The sequence below is a fragment of the Chenopodium album genome, chromosome 5 (assembly GCF_948465745.1).
Source record: "Chenopodium album chromosome 5, dcCheAlbu1.1, whole genome shotgun sequence".
NCBI classification, from domain to species: Eukaryota; Viridiplantae; Streptophyta; class Magnoliopsida; order Caryophyllales; family Amaranthaceae; genus Chenopodium; species Chenopodium album.
This window is the reverse complement of record NC_137838.1, coordinates 27,253,218-27,270,882: the sequence shown is the minus strand read 5'-3', so window position 1 is coordinate 27,270,882 and position 17,665 is coordinate 27,253,218. Positions and strand designations below refer to the sequence as shown.

Here is a 17,665-nt window from a genome sequence, read left to right as displayed (position 1 = left end):
AAGCTCACCTTTATCATTCTTGACGACGGTCATGCCTCCCTTCTTTGGAACGACATGAACATGTGAGACCTATCTAGAGCTTGAGATGGGGAATGTGATTCCCGCATCTAGAAGCTTAGTGATCTATTTCTTCACTTCCTCCCCCATTTGAGGATGTAATTTCCGTTGTCGTTCAATAGAAGGAAGGGCACCCTCCTTAAGGGTTATGTGGTGTGTACATAAAGCGGGGCTTATACCTTTGAGGTCATCAATGGTATAACCCAAAGCACCTTGGTGCTTTCTCAAAACACCACATAACGCTTGATCTTGGCTTTTACTCAAAGATGCGCTAACAATCACGGGGTAACTAGAATTTGGGCCTAAGAATTCATACCTTAGGTGCGATGGTAAGGGTTTGAGCTCTACCATGGAAACAACTTTACCTTCCTTGATCGAAGCCGCTTGCAAAGCCTCTTGGCTTGAGATTTTCATGCAAATCTGCTCATCACTTTCCTCAACGCTTCCATCCAACAAGCTCTCATACAAAGCCATGTCCTTGCTAGGAGCACCTATCTTTTCCTTGTTCAACAAAACACACTTAAGAGGATCATTAGTTGTGAGCAAGTGCTCATGAATTGAATGTACAAGATTATCTAAGATTTCAACTCTCATGTAATTCTCAAGAGATGAAGAAGGATATTTCATACTTTCATTCAAATCAAATTCAACTCCCTCATCTCCAAATTTAAGTGAAATCTTAGCACTTTTGACATCAATCAAGGCACCCGAAGTAACAGGAAATGGTCTACCAAGAATAATAGGAATTGTAGAGTCCTCATCTATGTCAAGGACCACAAAATCAACCGAAATGATGAACTTTCCTACCCTTAAGGGAACAATCTCTACCTTGCCCCTTGGGATCCTAATTGATCTATCGGCTAATTGCAAGGTAATGTTGGTAGGTAAAAGTTCTCCCTTCTCCAGTCTTTGACATACCGAGTATGGCATAATGCTAACACTAGCTCCTAAATCACACAAGGCATTATCAATTTGCATTTTATAAATAGCTCAAGGGATAGAAAAGTTTCCGGGATCCTTCAACTTGGGTGGGATTTTGTTCATTATGATTGCACTACAATTCTTAGTCAAGTTAACCGTTTTCGCCACATCACAAGTTCTTTTTCCACTCAAAATCTCCTTAAGGAACTTTCCATAATTTGGCTTTTGTTCTATCACATCGGTAAAAGGAAGAGTAAGATGAAGTTGTCTAAGCATCACTATTAATTTCCCAAATTGCTCGTCTAGCTTGTGCCTATTAAACTTTTGGGGGTAAGGGAGCTTAGGTTTGTAAACTTCTCTGTCTCTCTCTTTCACCTTCTCAACTTGTTCCTTATTGACTTCCTCAACTAAAGTATTCCCATCTCCCTCATTCTTAATTTGGCCATTGGTAGGACTATCTTTAACATCACTCTTCTTAGAGATTTCACTCTTAAGGACCCTACCACTTCTAGTTACAATAGCATTCATAGGGCTCTTAAGATCTAAGCTTTGTGAATTCAAAGAATAAAGATTTGTAAATTCCTTAAATTCATTAGCCCATTGAGAAATTTGGTTCTCTAACCCCTTATGGCAAGTTAACATGTCATTGAATTTCTCATTACTTAGGGTCATGTAGGTGTCCAACAATTTGGCTTGCTTCTCTATGACACTTTCTAAGAAATCCTAGAGGAAAATGATTGATCATACAAATTATCACTATGCTCTTGGATATTCGGAACAAATCCAAGTGGGGCATTTCTTTGACCATTCGATTGTAAATTTCCCCTACTTTGATTGTTCGAATTACCTCTACATTGATTTTGGCCACTATTGTGATTATGGTTACCATAACTTTGGTTATAATATCCATATCCTTGGCCATGACTTTGACCATTATAACTATGGTTGTTATAGCTACCACAATTCCCTTAGATTCCATGGTTTCTATAACCTCCATTTTGGTTATAATAGTCATAGTTCATTTGGTTGTGATAACTCCTACTTCCAACATTCCTTTGAGAATCAAATGTAGGTCCAACATTGATATAAGCAACCAAGTTCACATGTTCATTCTCAATCCCAACATATTTATTACAAGGAAAATTAGGGTAAAAAGAAGCATCATGGTCATTCATTCTACACAAATCACAAAACGAACATTCTCTAATCATGCCACAAGAAGAAGGAAGATAGTTAGAGAAAGGAGTACCTCTCCCCTTAATTTGGGAGGGAAGAAGTGGTGCTTGTGAGGTCGTGTTCTCGATCTTATACTTGATAGAAACTACCTCCTTTCCTAAATCCGAAATTTGAGTCGACAAACTGTTGATAGCATTGAGTTGTTCCATTGAGCATCCAATTGTAATACTCTTGTTTATCGAATCCTTCTCACCATCTTGCCATTCCATGTAGTTTCTAACTACATCCTCGATGATACCTACAACTTCTTCCTCGATCTTATTCATGATTGGGCCTCTAGCTCCGGCATCTAGACTTGCTCTCCCTTGAGGACTCAAACTGCCATAAAAAATTTGAATTATTAGGTAAGTGGGGATCCTATGGTGAGGACACTCACGTTGGTACTCTTTGTATCTCTCCCATGCTTCATAAAGACTTTCACTAGACTTTTGCTTGAAACCTTGAATCAAAGCTCTTGCCTCCGCCGTTTTCTTTTGAGGGAAGAAACGGGAAAGGAATTCCTTCGTGACTTCATCCCAAGTTCTCAAAGAATTAGGCTTCACTTCCTTATCTAGCCACTCTTGAGTTCTTCCAATTAAAGAAAAAGGAAATAGCTTAAGCCTTATGAATTCTTGAGCTACCCTGCTCACCTTAATTGTGTTGCAATATTTCTCGAATTCCTTAAGATGGTTTAGGGGGCTCTCATTAACTCCTCCACTAAATTGCCTCCTTTCAATAAAAGTTATCATTAATGGCCTGATTTCAAAGTCACTATCCGAGATTAATAATGGGGCAATTCCGCTCTCATACTTGTATGCACCCGGAGTGCCCAACTCCTTCAATGTAACCCTTTGAGCTTCTCCCATGTTCACTTGCACACAAATACTCAAACAAAATTATAAGTAGCACGGCTACAAATGTAGCCTAAAGAAGAAAATATTTTTGTATTTTCAAATTTTTGTGAAATAGACTCAACAACAATAGCAATCATCTACGCCATTCCCCGGCAAAGGCACCATTTTTTATCTAAGGCGAGACTATTTCGTTGAAAACTAATCTACCCTTGGTCAAAACAAAATTTATAATCTCCCAACACACCTCTACACAAAGCATAGAGTAAGTCGAGGGTCGAACCACTAGGAATAGGAGGTGAATGCTAAAGTCAAAGCTAAGCTATTTTGAAGCAAATGAGGTGAGGTATGTCTATTCTACCAATCAAAAAATCGAAACGAAAATCAAACTTATCAAGTACTAGGGTATGGATCCACATAAACTCGTAATTAATTCAACTAATTGGGATTAGAGATGACTAAGTCAAATGTTGCGAGGGAAAATCGATTAAGCAATCAAGAGAATATGGTAGGCTAATCTCCTAGAGATCAAACTAGCGCCAACTACGAGAGACTCTAGCTTGGAAACTTGCAAACCTACTCAATCGACAAATGCAAGTCACAAATCAATTTTTCGTATCAATGTGAACCTACAATGCAACCTAGTATGAGAAACTTAGGTTGATCACTCCTAAATTGAACACACGCATGCACTTAATCATTCAACCAATTTAATCACAACATCAACTCCATCAATTTCCCCCAATTAGCACAAATCAATTACTCATTTATGCTTCACCATTTCTCTAGCAAGAAAACTACTCACTAATCATGGAAATCATTATCAAAACAAAACTAAGGAACAAATTCATCATCATAATATTAATAAAAAAAATATACCAATTCAAAAATCAATCAATCTTAAACAATTAACAAAGAAATTGAGATCAAAACAAAGATTGCATTAAAGTAAAGAAATCCTTACAAACTTGTTTTTATTCAATGGAGAAAAACACTTAGAATCATCAATCTTCAAACTTCAATCAAGAACTTCTCTCTCTACAAACTAGTGTTTCTCTCTCTAAAAATCTAACCTAATTCTATTCTAATTTCTAAAAAATTGCACTCCCTCTATAAATAGAAAGAAAATATATATATTGTAAAACTAACAAAGAGAAATTATTTAGATCGTTCCCAAACAAACCCGAACAGGCGCGGCCAACTACAAGAGATAGAGCGGCCGCGCAATTCTAGGTACGGAACAGGGACCTGAAAAGGTGCGCCCGCGCCCGAGAGAAGCGCGCTCGCGCCACCAAGCCGCGCACGCCCGCACCTGAGAACAGGGCAGCCATCTTCCCTATCATTCCGATGCTCCTCGTGCATTCCACTTGACGCTCTTGATAAACACGAAACCTTGCAGTTTCTAAACTCCATGTTTGCGGGTTCAAGACTAGAAATCATGCCCCCACGGCTTGAATGCACAGCTCAAGGTCTTTAGAAACTTGCACTTCTCCATGCTTGAGCTTCAAATGGAGAGCACTAAGCATCCTAATCAATGCCAAACTTGGGAAGAGGCCTCGGGAAACTTGGATAACGACCTTAACCTGAAAAATAAAGGAAAACAAGAAAATAAAAGAGAAAATAACAAAATAAACCAAGAAATGCATAAAGAAAGAAATCAAACTAAGAAAATGCAAACTAAAAGAAATAAAGAGTAAAATTAAGGAAAAGCTAAGTAAAAGAGTTATAGAATAGCATGAAATTCATCCTAAAGAGAACCAAATGAGTTTCATAAATGACACTCATCAAAACCAGTAAAACAAAAACTTCGACGAATGAAACCTAATGTCGCATTAAAAATAAAATAAGAATTAAAAATACAGTTGGACGCCGATTATATTCACATATGTAATTATCCAAAATGGGTAGCGAACATCGTTCCAGTCCTTAAAAAGGATGGACGAGTTCGCATGTGTGTCGAGTTTAGGGATTTTAATAAAGCTAGCCCTAAAGACGATTTTCATCTACCACATATTGATATATTGGTAGATAACACGGCTGAACATGCGATGTTATCCTTTATGGATGGATACACAGGTTACAACCAAATTCTAATTGGAAAAAAAGACGAAGAAAAGACATGCTTTATTACCCCTTGGGGTACGTGTTGCTACATAGTCATGCCATTTGGTTTAAAAAATGTAGGAGCTACGTACCAAAGAACGGCTACGACTCTCTTGCATGATATGATGCATAAAGAAATAGAAGTGTATGTGGATTATATGATCGTAAAGTCCAAAGAGAGAATGGGACATATAAAAGCTTTACGCAAATTTTTCACTCGCATAAAAGAATATAAAATGCGATTGAATCCACAAAAATGTGCCTTCGGAGTAACTTCTAGTAAGTTACTCGCATACGTAGTAAGAACACGTGGCATCGAGATCGATCCCTCTAACATAAAGGCAATTGTTGACATGCCTCCCCCTCAAACAGAAAAAGAAATTAGGGGATTCCTTGGCAAACTACAATACATTGGTCAATTTATCAACAAATTGACTATGACTTGTGAGCCAATATTTAAAAATTTTAAAAAAGAGGAGAAACATGAATGGGACGATCAATGCCAAAAAGGTCTTTGAGAAAATCAAAGATTATCTCAAAAGTCCACCAATTTTAGCACCACCAGTACCCAAACTACCTCTTAGGCTATAAATTATAGTTACAGACACAGCCACAGGCGCTATGTTAGCACAAGAGGTAGAATAAGTCGAACGTGCAATATATTACATAAGTAAAAAATTCATCTAATTTGAAACAAAATATAGCACCTTGGAAAAGACAATCTTAGCATTAGTGTGGGCAACCAAAAAGTTACGACATTATATCATATAAGGAAGGATACCTAAGTGGTTGGGGATGTTGGCCGAATTTGAGCTAAAATATATTCCTCAAAAATCAATGAAACGAAAAGTAATTTGCGACTTTCTAGCACAACATCCAATTCAAACAAGTCGTGCAGAAACTACTCATCTTCCGGATGAAGAGATTATCATAACACAAGAAGACAAATTGGTAATGTGCTTCGACGGTGTGTCCAATCAAAAAGGTTGTGGCGTAGGAGTGTTACTCATAAGTCTAGAGGGAGGACATACTCCAACCTCTGTTAAATTAGACTTTAAGGTTACTAATAATGTCGCAGAATGTGAAGCGTGCATTATTGGATTAGAAGCGGCGGCTAGCATAGGTGTGCAAAAATTAGAGGTATATGGAGACTCCAGTTTTATTATAAATCATATACTTAAAAAATGGAAAATAAAGAACTCCACAATGATATTATACCAAGCACACCTAGAGCAACTCATCGAGCATTTTGAACATATTGATTTTAAATATCTCCCAAGGGATGACAATCAATTTGCCGATGCACTAGTAAAATTAGCCTTAGGGATCAACATTCCAAATCACTTAAATATGATGCCATTATGCGTTGATAAAAGAGAAGAACCAACGTATTGCAACGCAATAGAGGAAATAAATGATATTGAAGGAGACAATCCTTGGTATGATCATATCCTCCAATATATTACTCATGGCACATATCCCGAAAATACTTCATCGAAAGACCAATGAGCCTTACGAACACTTGCGGCCCAATATGGTCTAATAAATGGTACATTATGCAAAAAAGGACTTAATGGTCAAAGTTTACTATGTATAGGCCAACCGGAACCCACACGCCTTATTGAAAATACTCACAAAGGTGTTTGTGGACCTCACATGAATGGAAAAATGCTTTCAAAAATAATTTCACGGCAAGGGTACTATTGGTCCACTATGGAACATGATTGCATACAATATGTTAAAAAATGTGCACAGTGCCAAATGTTTGCTAATTTACAACACCTTCCACCATCCGAACTATACAATCTCACTTCCCCTTGGCTTTTTCGACTTGGGGAATTGACATAATTGGAAAAGTCTCTCCAACAGGAGCAGGAGGGCACGAGTACGTATTAGTTGCCATTGATTACTTTACTCAGTGGATTGAGGCTGCTTCTTACGTGAATATCACTTCTAAACATGTCGCAAAGTTTCTCGAACGAAACATATTTTGTAGATATGGAGTTCCACATGAACTAATTCGTGATCAGGGATCTCAATTCAAAGCTGAAGTCGAGACCCTCTTAACTCGTTATAAAGTAAAACATCATCACTCATCCCCATACAGACCTCAAATGAATGGAGCTGTAGAGTCGGCAAATAAAAATATAACAGTCATCATTAAGAAAATGGCAGAAAATTATAAAGACTTGCTGAATAAACTACACTTCGCATTATGGGGTTATAGAACATCTATACGAACATCAATAGGAGTAACTCCATACTCCTTAGTTTTCGGAATGGACGCAGTTCAACCAGTGGGACTAGAAATACCATCCCTACGCATCGTACTTGAAAGTAAGCTACCGGAAGCTGAATGGGTAAGAGCGAGGTATGAAGAGCTTTTATTCCTCGATATACGACAATTATGAGCTTTGCATCATGTACAAGTCTACCAAAGGCGCATTGCGGGTCATTTAAATAAAAGAGTCAAACCTAGAAATATAAAAGAAGGTTACTTTGTACTAAAGGAGGTTGATCACAAGTGATTAGGGTATCCCAAATCATTGTGAGCCGTTTGGAGTGAAACCCAAGCAAAGCATCATTAGGAAGTCTACTAAAATATATGTTGAGAATATTGTTGCCTTAATGGCGATAATAAAGAAGATGTTCTGTGGAAAGTTCGTTGCTGAACGTTAATGATTGTAGGTCCTCAAGTTGAAGGTCTCAATCATTAAAATGAGTGGGAGCCATCACTTGGACAATAAATCCTAAATCACATATAATCCATGACACTCTCAAATTTTATCATCTTATTATGAAAGTGATCAGTAATGAAGATGCTAAGATTAGCACTGTAATTATAACTAAACCTATGCAATGAGTGAACGACAACATTCACAATTGCATGAAAGAATTCAAGCATATTAGATATGGGTGTGATTTCTATATTTTTTTATAAAGAGTGATACTCTTATAACATTCGGAAAAACCATTGCTCATAAGATGAACCATTCAAGTTTTGGAGTAATATAAATTTCATGCAATATTTTATCACTCCGTTTGCTATTTTATTGTGGTTTAGGATTAAATAATTAGTCCATTCGATTTTGAGAATATTCAAAATAGGGTATCAAGACCAGTCTTGGTAAGGAAACACCTATTAAGTGAACATTGAATATTATAATCGAAAATTATCTCTAATCAAGGTCATTTAAACGATGGACGATTAATGACCAATTGAGATTAGTGTGTAGTCTGATTTATAGCACCGTTTCTTGTGCTATTAGGACATGATTGTCATAAATCATTTGCACAGGTATTGGTTTAGAACCATACTGGATCGACCTATGAGAATACTTTAAGAGATTAAAAATCGTCAGAAGTATACTTCTCATTATGACTATTGGAACCTATTTCCTCGACCATGAGTATTGTGAGTTCTCTTGTTTGAGTACTAGTCCGCTTTGATGTTGTCAAACGTCTGCCGTAATAGGGGATTATAATGGCAACACTTGGGCGGCTAGGTCCTCTCAATAAGAGGAGCTACATTACAAGACTAGGAATGTCCCCCTACTAAAATAGGGAAGATGTCTTTGCTGTATACAAGGCCTCTCGTACAGCGAGACTGTGAAAATGCATGGTCGTGCTCGGATGGATTTTAAAAATCATTTGTTTATTGAAAGTCAGACTCAGAATCGAGAAACACTTCTGGACGTAATAAGGATGACAAAATAATCTTACCTTATAGTTCATGAAGAGACATTAAGCGACATAGGAAAAGGGCTATACACTAAAAGCACACTTGTCCGGAAGGACAAGTGGGAGATTGAAAGGAATGGTGTCCTTCAAACAAGTGTATTATTCTGATAGTGGGTTCAGAATTATTAGAAAGCTAATATATTCAGTAAGGTCAAGTGATCGGAATGCCTAGGTAAAGGTCGCTTCCAATCAGTAATATTAATGCATAATTAATATTACATCTTAATATTGGCTGAACCCTTCGAGCCATACCTTTAGCAGTAAACGAACTGACTCGATGAATTAATTCGGAAGAAATTAATTCGTCGCCCGATTATTAAATATTTAGACGTCAAAAATTCGAGCTTGGAGCGACGAAACCGAGCGTCAGAGAATCTCAAATGTCGAGCAAAAATTTAGGATTTGGCGAGACCAGAAAATGCTTCAAGTAACAAGTAAAATCCTAGCCACGCAAAAGGCTAGAAGAGTGTGCCAAATAGGAGCGTGCCACGTGGCAGCACACATGGCAGCGCGCCATGTGGCAGCTCACGTGGCATCACCACGTTGGCAACCACCACGTGGCAGCATGCCATGGTGGCAGCGCGCCATAGTGGCGGCACGTGTGGCAAGAAGCCGTGGACCTGGGTGACGGGTCATGGACACGGGCAAAAAGAAAGTGGCCCAACCGAATCCAACTTGGGGCTCAAGGTTGGATGACACATGGTTAGCTCACAATGCATGTGAGTTGCCTTGGGGACCAAGTGGGAAAGTGGTCCTCACCTAACCATGTGACACTTGTTACTTGTTCCTTGGTTTATTTAACTAAGTATTGAATTCATCAATCTTTCAATGTGGGACTTTTTCACAAAAAGCATGGCTTGAGAATTCTTTGCTTGAGTAGGAGTTCAATAGAGCATTGCATTAGCAAAAACTCTTAAACTCATATAATACTCGGGTTTTGGTCGGACCTCGCTAACCTCGAGGTAACGGACCTAAAAGTCGCTACTAGTTTTTGCGGGTGGATTTCGGTAGGAGGCTCGCGTATTTTTGGAGCTTAAGATTTTAAGTAAGAGCCCGACTTTGAGGGCAAAGCACGCTTCAAAAGTAAATTCCAATTTTATCCTTTTATGTTTTTTTGTTATGCTTTATGGTTTTATTAATTGCGAGTGGTTCTTTGGGTGGGGGTTGTTTCCGCAGTGAGTCGGACTCACCAAATCCCAACAACTTGCTCCCTACTCTCTCCCTCACCTTGCGCCACTTGGCAACTCCTATTTGGGCACCAAGGCACCCAAGTGGGCTTCCCATTTGCTGCTGCCCTTCTCTCGACCTAGTAATCCCCGCAACACAAAATGCGGGCTGCTGCTTGCACTTTCTCAACCGGCACCCCATGCACTTGTGTGCGGGCTGCTGTTGCCTAGAGCTGTTGCTAGCATGCCGCACACCTAATGCGAGCTGCTAGCTGCAGCATGCTAGCACGCCACGCACTAGGTGTGGGCAGCTAGCCGCAGCTTCCTAGCAAGCCCTACACTTGGTGCGGGCTGCTAGCTTGGCTATACCCCCTAGCACTCAGTGTTTCGATGCTAGGGGTATTTTGGTCTTTGTTAATTTATTATTATTTTTACGTCTCGTCTTTTACTCCTTTTCGACTCGACTTCCGACGTTCGGTTTCGACGCTCTAAGCTCGAATTCCCGACGTCTAAATATTAATTACTCGGTCGACTTATTAATTAATTCCTAATTAATTTGTCGCTTCGGTTCATTAGTTGCTTGGGTGTTACCCGAAGGGTTCAGTCAAGATTAAGCTATAATATTAATTATGCATTAATATTACTGATCGGAAGTGGCCTCCACCCAAGCATTCCGATCACTTGACTTATTGAATATATTAGCTTTCTAATAATTCTGAACCCACTAACGGAATAGTACACTTGTTCGAAGGACACCATTCCTTTCAGGCAAAGCATGAGAAGGAAATCAAAAGAAAAGAAGAGCAAACACAAGTTCAAGAAAGGACTTTTCCAAATGTACAAGCACAAATGAATGCAAATCTTTCTAAACAAGTAATGGATCGGAGTGCACACTTCAAGATACCCGAGGTTGATTGTAACATAAATATGCTAAGCATAGGAACTAGAGAAACGCAATCCACTTTCATCTCAAATGGTCTTTCCGCATTCTTCCTACTACTCTCATATCTTCCCCTAATGAGTATCTCAAAAGTTCCACGAAGGAACCGGAAAAAGAGATAATTTTGGGCTACTCGACGTCTTGACAATGCATCCCTGACCCTCTCCTTAGGCTTTAACTCATAATGCCCTCCCTAGGTATATGACTCAAACTTTAGGTCGAAAGGTCTTTCCCAATGGTTGTAACGTAAGGGCAAAAAGGGTGAGGGTAGGCTTAAAATTTTAAAATTTTGCGATATTCCTAATTAGTGAAGCAAAGGGTTATCAAACCTTCTCCTCATAACCAAGCAATCTCCAAACAAAAACAAACTAACACCCCCAAGCTTATTTAAAGCTATAACCACACTAGTAGAGAAATACAAATGCGCACCGAGTTATTGGCACCGGATTTTAAGAACCGGTGGGAAAAAAATTAGGCGGAATTCAGTATAATAGAAAGCACCAGTTCAAACTAAACCGGTGCCAAATTAATAAAATTGCACCGGTTTGAACCGGTGGGAATTTACTGTTAAAAAAAACCCAACCCTCTTATTTCTCCCTCTCTCCTTTCTTCTGGTCAACGCTACTGCTTCTTTCTTTCTCTCTCCTTCGCTCTCTTTCTCTCTCTCTCTCTCCTAAACTGAATCTCTCTCGTATTTCTCAGCTCCACCGTGCCACCGTCCATTCCACCCCGCGGCGCCATCTATATCTCTCCTTTATCCTAAACTGGATCGCTCTCCTTTTCTCTTTTTGATTTCACCATACACGGCAGCGCGTTTTCTTCACCGGCGGCGATGGTAACGGGTATAACTCTTCTCGAGTCCTTTGCTTCTGATGTTGGTTATTGGTACGTTTATACTTTCATTTTTTTATTGTTAATTTGATTTATTTTTCAATTTCTATGGTTTTTGTTGTTTGTAAATGTTAGATTAATTTGCTTAGTGATGGAAATTTGGTTGCATGGATGTATAGGTTTGCATGATTGTATTGCGTATAATGTTGGAGGTGAATACTGTACAAGATTTGGCTGCTCAGATTGATGTCAAATTGAAGCGCAAAACGATTTTTATCGAAGCAGTCCCTCACTGTTTGATCTGTTAAAATTAAAGCACTGAACCTGCTACTAGTGTTGATTCTCCCAATGGCCCTATCTCTCCAGTAAGTTTTTATATCATTTCTTTTTATTTGTCCAGTTTGATTGATTTATTCATTGTGATATTTGAATTCATATTTGACAAGAATATCGCATTTAATGAATGATAGTTAAGTGTCTTTAATTAGAGGAATTGATGTTATTGTTTTGAATATAATGCATTGTTTTTTGCTACGAGATTTTTTACGAGATGAGTGATTTGTTACGAGTTTTGGATGGTTTGGTTGCATCATTGAAGGGTCCATTTGTGCTGCAATTTGTTGATTTACTTTTGGATTAACCGAAATCTAATGCTTGGAGAAAAACTAAAATTGTTTGTACAATTGGTCCTTCGACGAGTAGTCGTGAAATGATATGGAAACTAGCTGATGAAGGAATGAATGTGGCGTGACTAAATATGTCACATGGTGACCATGCTTCACATTAGAAAACCATTGATTTGGTTAGAGAATAAAATGCTCACTTTGATGACAAGTTTATTTCTATAATGTTGGATACTAAGGTAATATACAATGCTCTTTATTTACTCATTAACCCGTTTCAATGCCAAATATTCGTTAGTTTTATTATTTATGCTCTTGTTTCTTGCCTGATTTTTGCTCTAATGAACTTCTGCTGTGAGGAATTCTAGCTGAACTTTTTCAATTTGAGACCTCTAGAGTTTGCATAATCTTCATGCTCTCTTTTGGCTTAGATATGAAAGAGTACTTGCATGGTTAGATCACTTATATCTAATTATATAGGCTCCCCACTATAGACTGTTTTTTATGGTAAGCTTCGAGACTTTAAAAAAATGAGTTCATATCTTTTTCTATTCTTTAGTTATGTGCGAACTTATTCCTGCTTATTACATCTATATATGCATAGCTTTGATACCAAGTTGTGGAAAGGCCAAAGGGTTATATTTGGTCTCAAATAACGTCTTTGTCACTGTATATCTCAAACATTCAGTATACTAGAACATGGAGTTCTGTTCCTTTAATTAAAATATAGAGATAAAAGGGATAATGAAACTGATAAGTTTGGCAATAATGTTCTGAACAGATTCATTCATGCTCAACTATGGAGTAGTATAACAAAGGAAAGTATGCATTTGGTGTATCAATGAATTGAAACTTTGTGTCACATTCTTGAGTCCAGTCCGGAGTTTGACACTCATTTCTAAAATTATAAGCATTATAGCTTTAACATTGCTTTATGTACCTGAGTTTGACTAAGTTGGTGTTAGACTTGTTTATATCTCCTAAAGGTCCAGTTATGCATGTCTTTGAAACCACTGTATTTGATAGGTCAGGTGCTGTAATACCAGGGTAAAAGCTCTTTTATTTAATCTTTTCTGCTAACATTTACACTAAATGAGCTAGCGTGATAGCTGCAAATTTGTTGGACTAGCTGTAAGATGTCATTTTTTTATGACCCAGTTGATAACATGCTTATTAGTCTACTGAATGCCATTGCATTTGTTTGCAATCAAAATATCAGCTGCACCTAATCAATGTTCTAGATCTTTCATCACAAAGCCCATTGACAATATCAGAAAGATACAGTGGGAAGTTTCCTGAAGTTTTCAAAGGGGCATTATTGCTGACATGACATGCTATGAGTTGGATCTGAAGGTTTACAAGTCAAAGGTAATGCCTCTTGATAAAGTAAGATGTCATCCCTGTTTTATTTCTCTGGATTTTGAGTCTGTTGGAGGTTTTGCATTGCCATTTTTTGTACATGTCATATGTGTCAATTAGCATTGTGGGATTGTTGGAACCTGGCTAACCATTAATGCCAACTTAGATGATATATCTGTTTGATATTTCATTGAATACTGCTAACCATTAATGCACCTATATTCTTTTCACCTTACATTTGCTAAATTGAAACTAATTGTATTGACTGATAATCATATTGTTTCAGTTGAGGCTGTTCTTGTGATTGTGGACCGACACATAAGTCTTGAAAAATAGATAGCTTATGTCTTGTTCAAAACAAGGGTATATGCCTTATTCTCTGTCTGTGAAACCACTACAACTTCTGCCTCGTAAGGCTGCTACTACTGCCCTGCACCTCCTGGCTCGCATCACAGCTGCTGCATGCTTCTATGCTCTTGCTGTTCTTCTGGTCAACGCTACTGCTTCTATGCTCCTGCAGATGCTAGCTGCTGCTATGCTCTACGCCACTGCTGCCAATCTGCTCTAAGCTACTGTTGTAATATTATTAGTCGGTCTGTTACAATATAAAACTATATATATTTTTTTTGAATTAAAATTGTAATGTTACATCTTTATATTAATAAAAATTATAAGTTTATATATATGTAAGTGTTTATATATCAATAAAAAAAAAAAAAAAAAAAAAAAAAAAAAAAAAAAAAATTATTTTTTTTGGGGCATAAAGGGCACCGGTTCTAAACCGAACCGGTGCTAAAAACTGTATTATTGGCACCGGTTCTGAACCGGTGGCAAAAACTCTCACTTTTGGCATCCCTCACATGAACACCGGTTCAAAACCGGTGCTATAGGGGGGTTTTGAACCGGTGCTCTTTTACATTTTTCTATTAGTGCCACAAGCATATATACAAAAAGCGTAAACGCTTCTCTCCCAAGCTTAAAGGAAGCACTGTCCTCAATGCTTGAAAAGGGGAAAAGAATCCCATCAAAAATATATTTGATTTTTCTTATTTTCATTTCTCTTTTTTTTTTTTTTTTTTAATTTTCACTTCTTTCAAAGCAATTGTCCATGCCTCTTTAACTTAGGACGACTTTTACAATTTTGCATTTATTATGTCCTTGCCTCTTTTGACTTTGGACGGCTTTTTCCATCATTCATTTTCCATTATTCACACAAATATCACAACATAAACTTGCTTTCAAGAGAACCAAATATCCAAACTCCTCCACCGCAAACTCCAACAATAATGATCAATTGCTTCACAAAAACCAAGAATGGAAACGAAAATGAAACAAAAGGCTCAAGATCTAAAGATGTGGCTTGAAAAGAAGGGAAAAGGCTCAAATGGTTAGCAAGAAGGCAAATGTGAACCCAAAAATTAACAAAAAAAAAAAAAGAAGAAGAAAACTATCCTAGAAAAGAAAATTTATCACCCCGAAAAGATGCCTTTGTTCTTCATAGATGTCTCGGTCTCGAGTTTGAGAATTATGAGTCAAGATTCTAGATTAGGTCCGCAATAGTCAAAGATCCATGTCGTTCATGCAAATATATGTTGAAGGCTTGAAAAAAATGAACCTCACATGGATGTAGCAAAAACTCAGTATTGGTGTCAATTCGACTATAAGAAGCAACTACGTCCATCATGCCACAAACAAGTAGAATCCGGTTTCATGGTCCCACTAGTTCTAACCAACTACCTTAGCATGCTTTATCATAGAATCAACCAAGCGTACTCTCAAACCGTGCACACCGTTACCATTTAAGAAGAAAAGAATTCAACTATACGAGTCCAAAAGTATTATGTCCAAAGCAAGAACAAAACAAAAATACATTGCAAATTTGCCTTGATAGTAACAAAAATCTTTTTGGGATTTTTCAAAATATAGAACATGGAAATGCATATACAAAGGTACATGGCATATATAAATCAACATCCCACCAACACATGATAGAATACCCTCACCCAAGCTTGAATGAGACATTACACTCAAACATAAATCAAATAATCCATGGGAGGGGAAAACAAGGAGATTAATCCAGTAATACCAACACATGTCCAACAAGGCATCAACCGTTAGAAATAGAGAGCAAGGAAAGATATTACCGGATTCAGGTGGGTGTATATACTCGTAAATGACCCAACTTAACCTTTCAAAACTAATTTTCTCAAGAATTGAAACTTGCTTTCTATATGCTAGCAAAATAGGAGTCAATCTTCCTTGATTCTTGATTCAAACTAATGCACCAAAATATATCTTCAAGTCATGTACCTAAAAAAAGGCACACAAACATTTCCATGAGAGAAAATCTATTCTAAAAAGAAAAGAAAATGAAAGAAATAAAACGCGGGTTACTTCCCGAGAAAGGCTTGCTTAAGGTCCAAGCTTGACCGCTCTAGAAAATAATAATTCAACGCACGCAAGAGCTTGTCAAGTGCACTACTACACATTTCATATGATAAGAGGTAGGCAAATGACGGGAAGAGTACGTGCAACAAGGATATTGCACGCAAATGAGGAGAGAGATGCCAAGAAAACAAAGAAGAATCAAAAGAAAATTCAACAAAATAAGAAAATGAAAAAGAAGAAGAAGAAGAAGGCAAACTCTCCTCAAAATATTTTTGGGTGGCTACATCACCCTTTTCCTCAATAGAAGACAAATGAGGGACATGAAAATCATCATAGGCAAGGGGATCCCCAATAGGCTCATCAACAAAGGAAGGGAGGGATATAGGAGTGTAGGGGATGTGGTTGAAATTTCTTGAAAAAGGGACATGAGAGGAGGAAATAGGGGCTATGGTCTAACAAATGAACTCTTCCTCACCACCATGCCTCAAATCACCAATAAGAGCATGAAAATCAATAATAGAATCCACAAAAGAAGAACATCTCCCTCAAACATCCAACTTCCAAGAGGTTCAACATAATCCCCTTTCACTACAACCATGAACAACAACTCCCTCAACTTCTTTAAAGCCTAAAATCTCAAAGCCATGCATGAATGGATGAAATTTCATTTTAAACTCATCACTCTCCCATGAAGAATTCTTAATGAACTCACTCAAAAGGCTATGGGTTTTCATTTGACACTCAAAGAACACATTGGTCATAACCTCAATTGAGTCCAAATACTCATGGATAGAAGAATCACAATCATGCATAAGAGACTCATCAAGATGGGAAGTAGGGCTGAGGTTATCAAAATCAACACTCTCTTCATTCTCAACTCCTTCACCATCACTCAAATGCTCACCAATGGGATCCTCACACTATCTTGGTTGCTCAAAATCATCATCATCATCCTCAACACACACATTAAATTGGGATTTTTCACAAACAAGCATCAAGGATGACAATTGGCTTTCTAACTCTTCTCCTCTTCTTTTTTCCTCCTCAATACGCTCCTCATTCTTTTTCATTATCTCTAATTGACCTCTCATAGAATTAAGAATCATCTCCTTACTAGGCCCAAGGTCGTTATCAAGCTCAATGTGCCTAATTTGAGACTCAAATATATTAACAAGAGATTTAAAAGATGTAGAAGGTTGAGGCTCAACAAGAGAAAAAGAAGTACAACCAAGATTGGAAGAATCAACATTAAGTTCATGAGCATATAAATCACATTGGGGAGTGGGGGCACAATCAAACACATGAGATTCATCATTAAGGGAATGAAGCACATCACAAGAAAGGCGCTATAAAAAATGAAGAATATTGAAACACACCATTAGCATCAACTTGAGCATGCACTTCATCATCATGAACAAAAGGATAAATAAAGTTGAAATCATGTGTTTTAGGTTCACTTAAGGGCTCATG

General features: G+C 37.7%; 1 long non-coding RNA gene and 1 other non-coding gene across 2 annotated transcripts; both read left to right on the top strand.

The window, feature by feature from the left end:
- The first annotated feature begins 2,568 nt into the window (after positions 1-2,568).
- Positions 2,569-2,674, top strand: LOC145633301 (small nucleolar RNA R71). The gene has a single exon (XR_014112635.1). It is a non-coding gene; the product is annotated as a small nucleolar RNA R71 (small nucleolar RNA).
- Positions 2,675-11,616: 8,942 nt separating this feature from the next.
- Positions 11,617-14,445, top strand: LOC145630626 (uncharacterized). Its single transcript, XR_014112134.1, has 4 exons — positions 11,617-11,879; positions 12,005-12,190; positions 13,668-13,816; positions 14,094-14,445. It is a non-coding gene; the product is annotated as an uncharacterized LOC145630626 (long non-coding RNA).
- Positions 14,446-17,665: the final 3,220 nt, after the last annotated feature.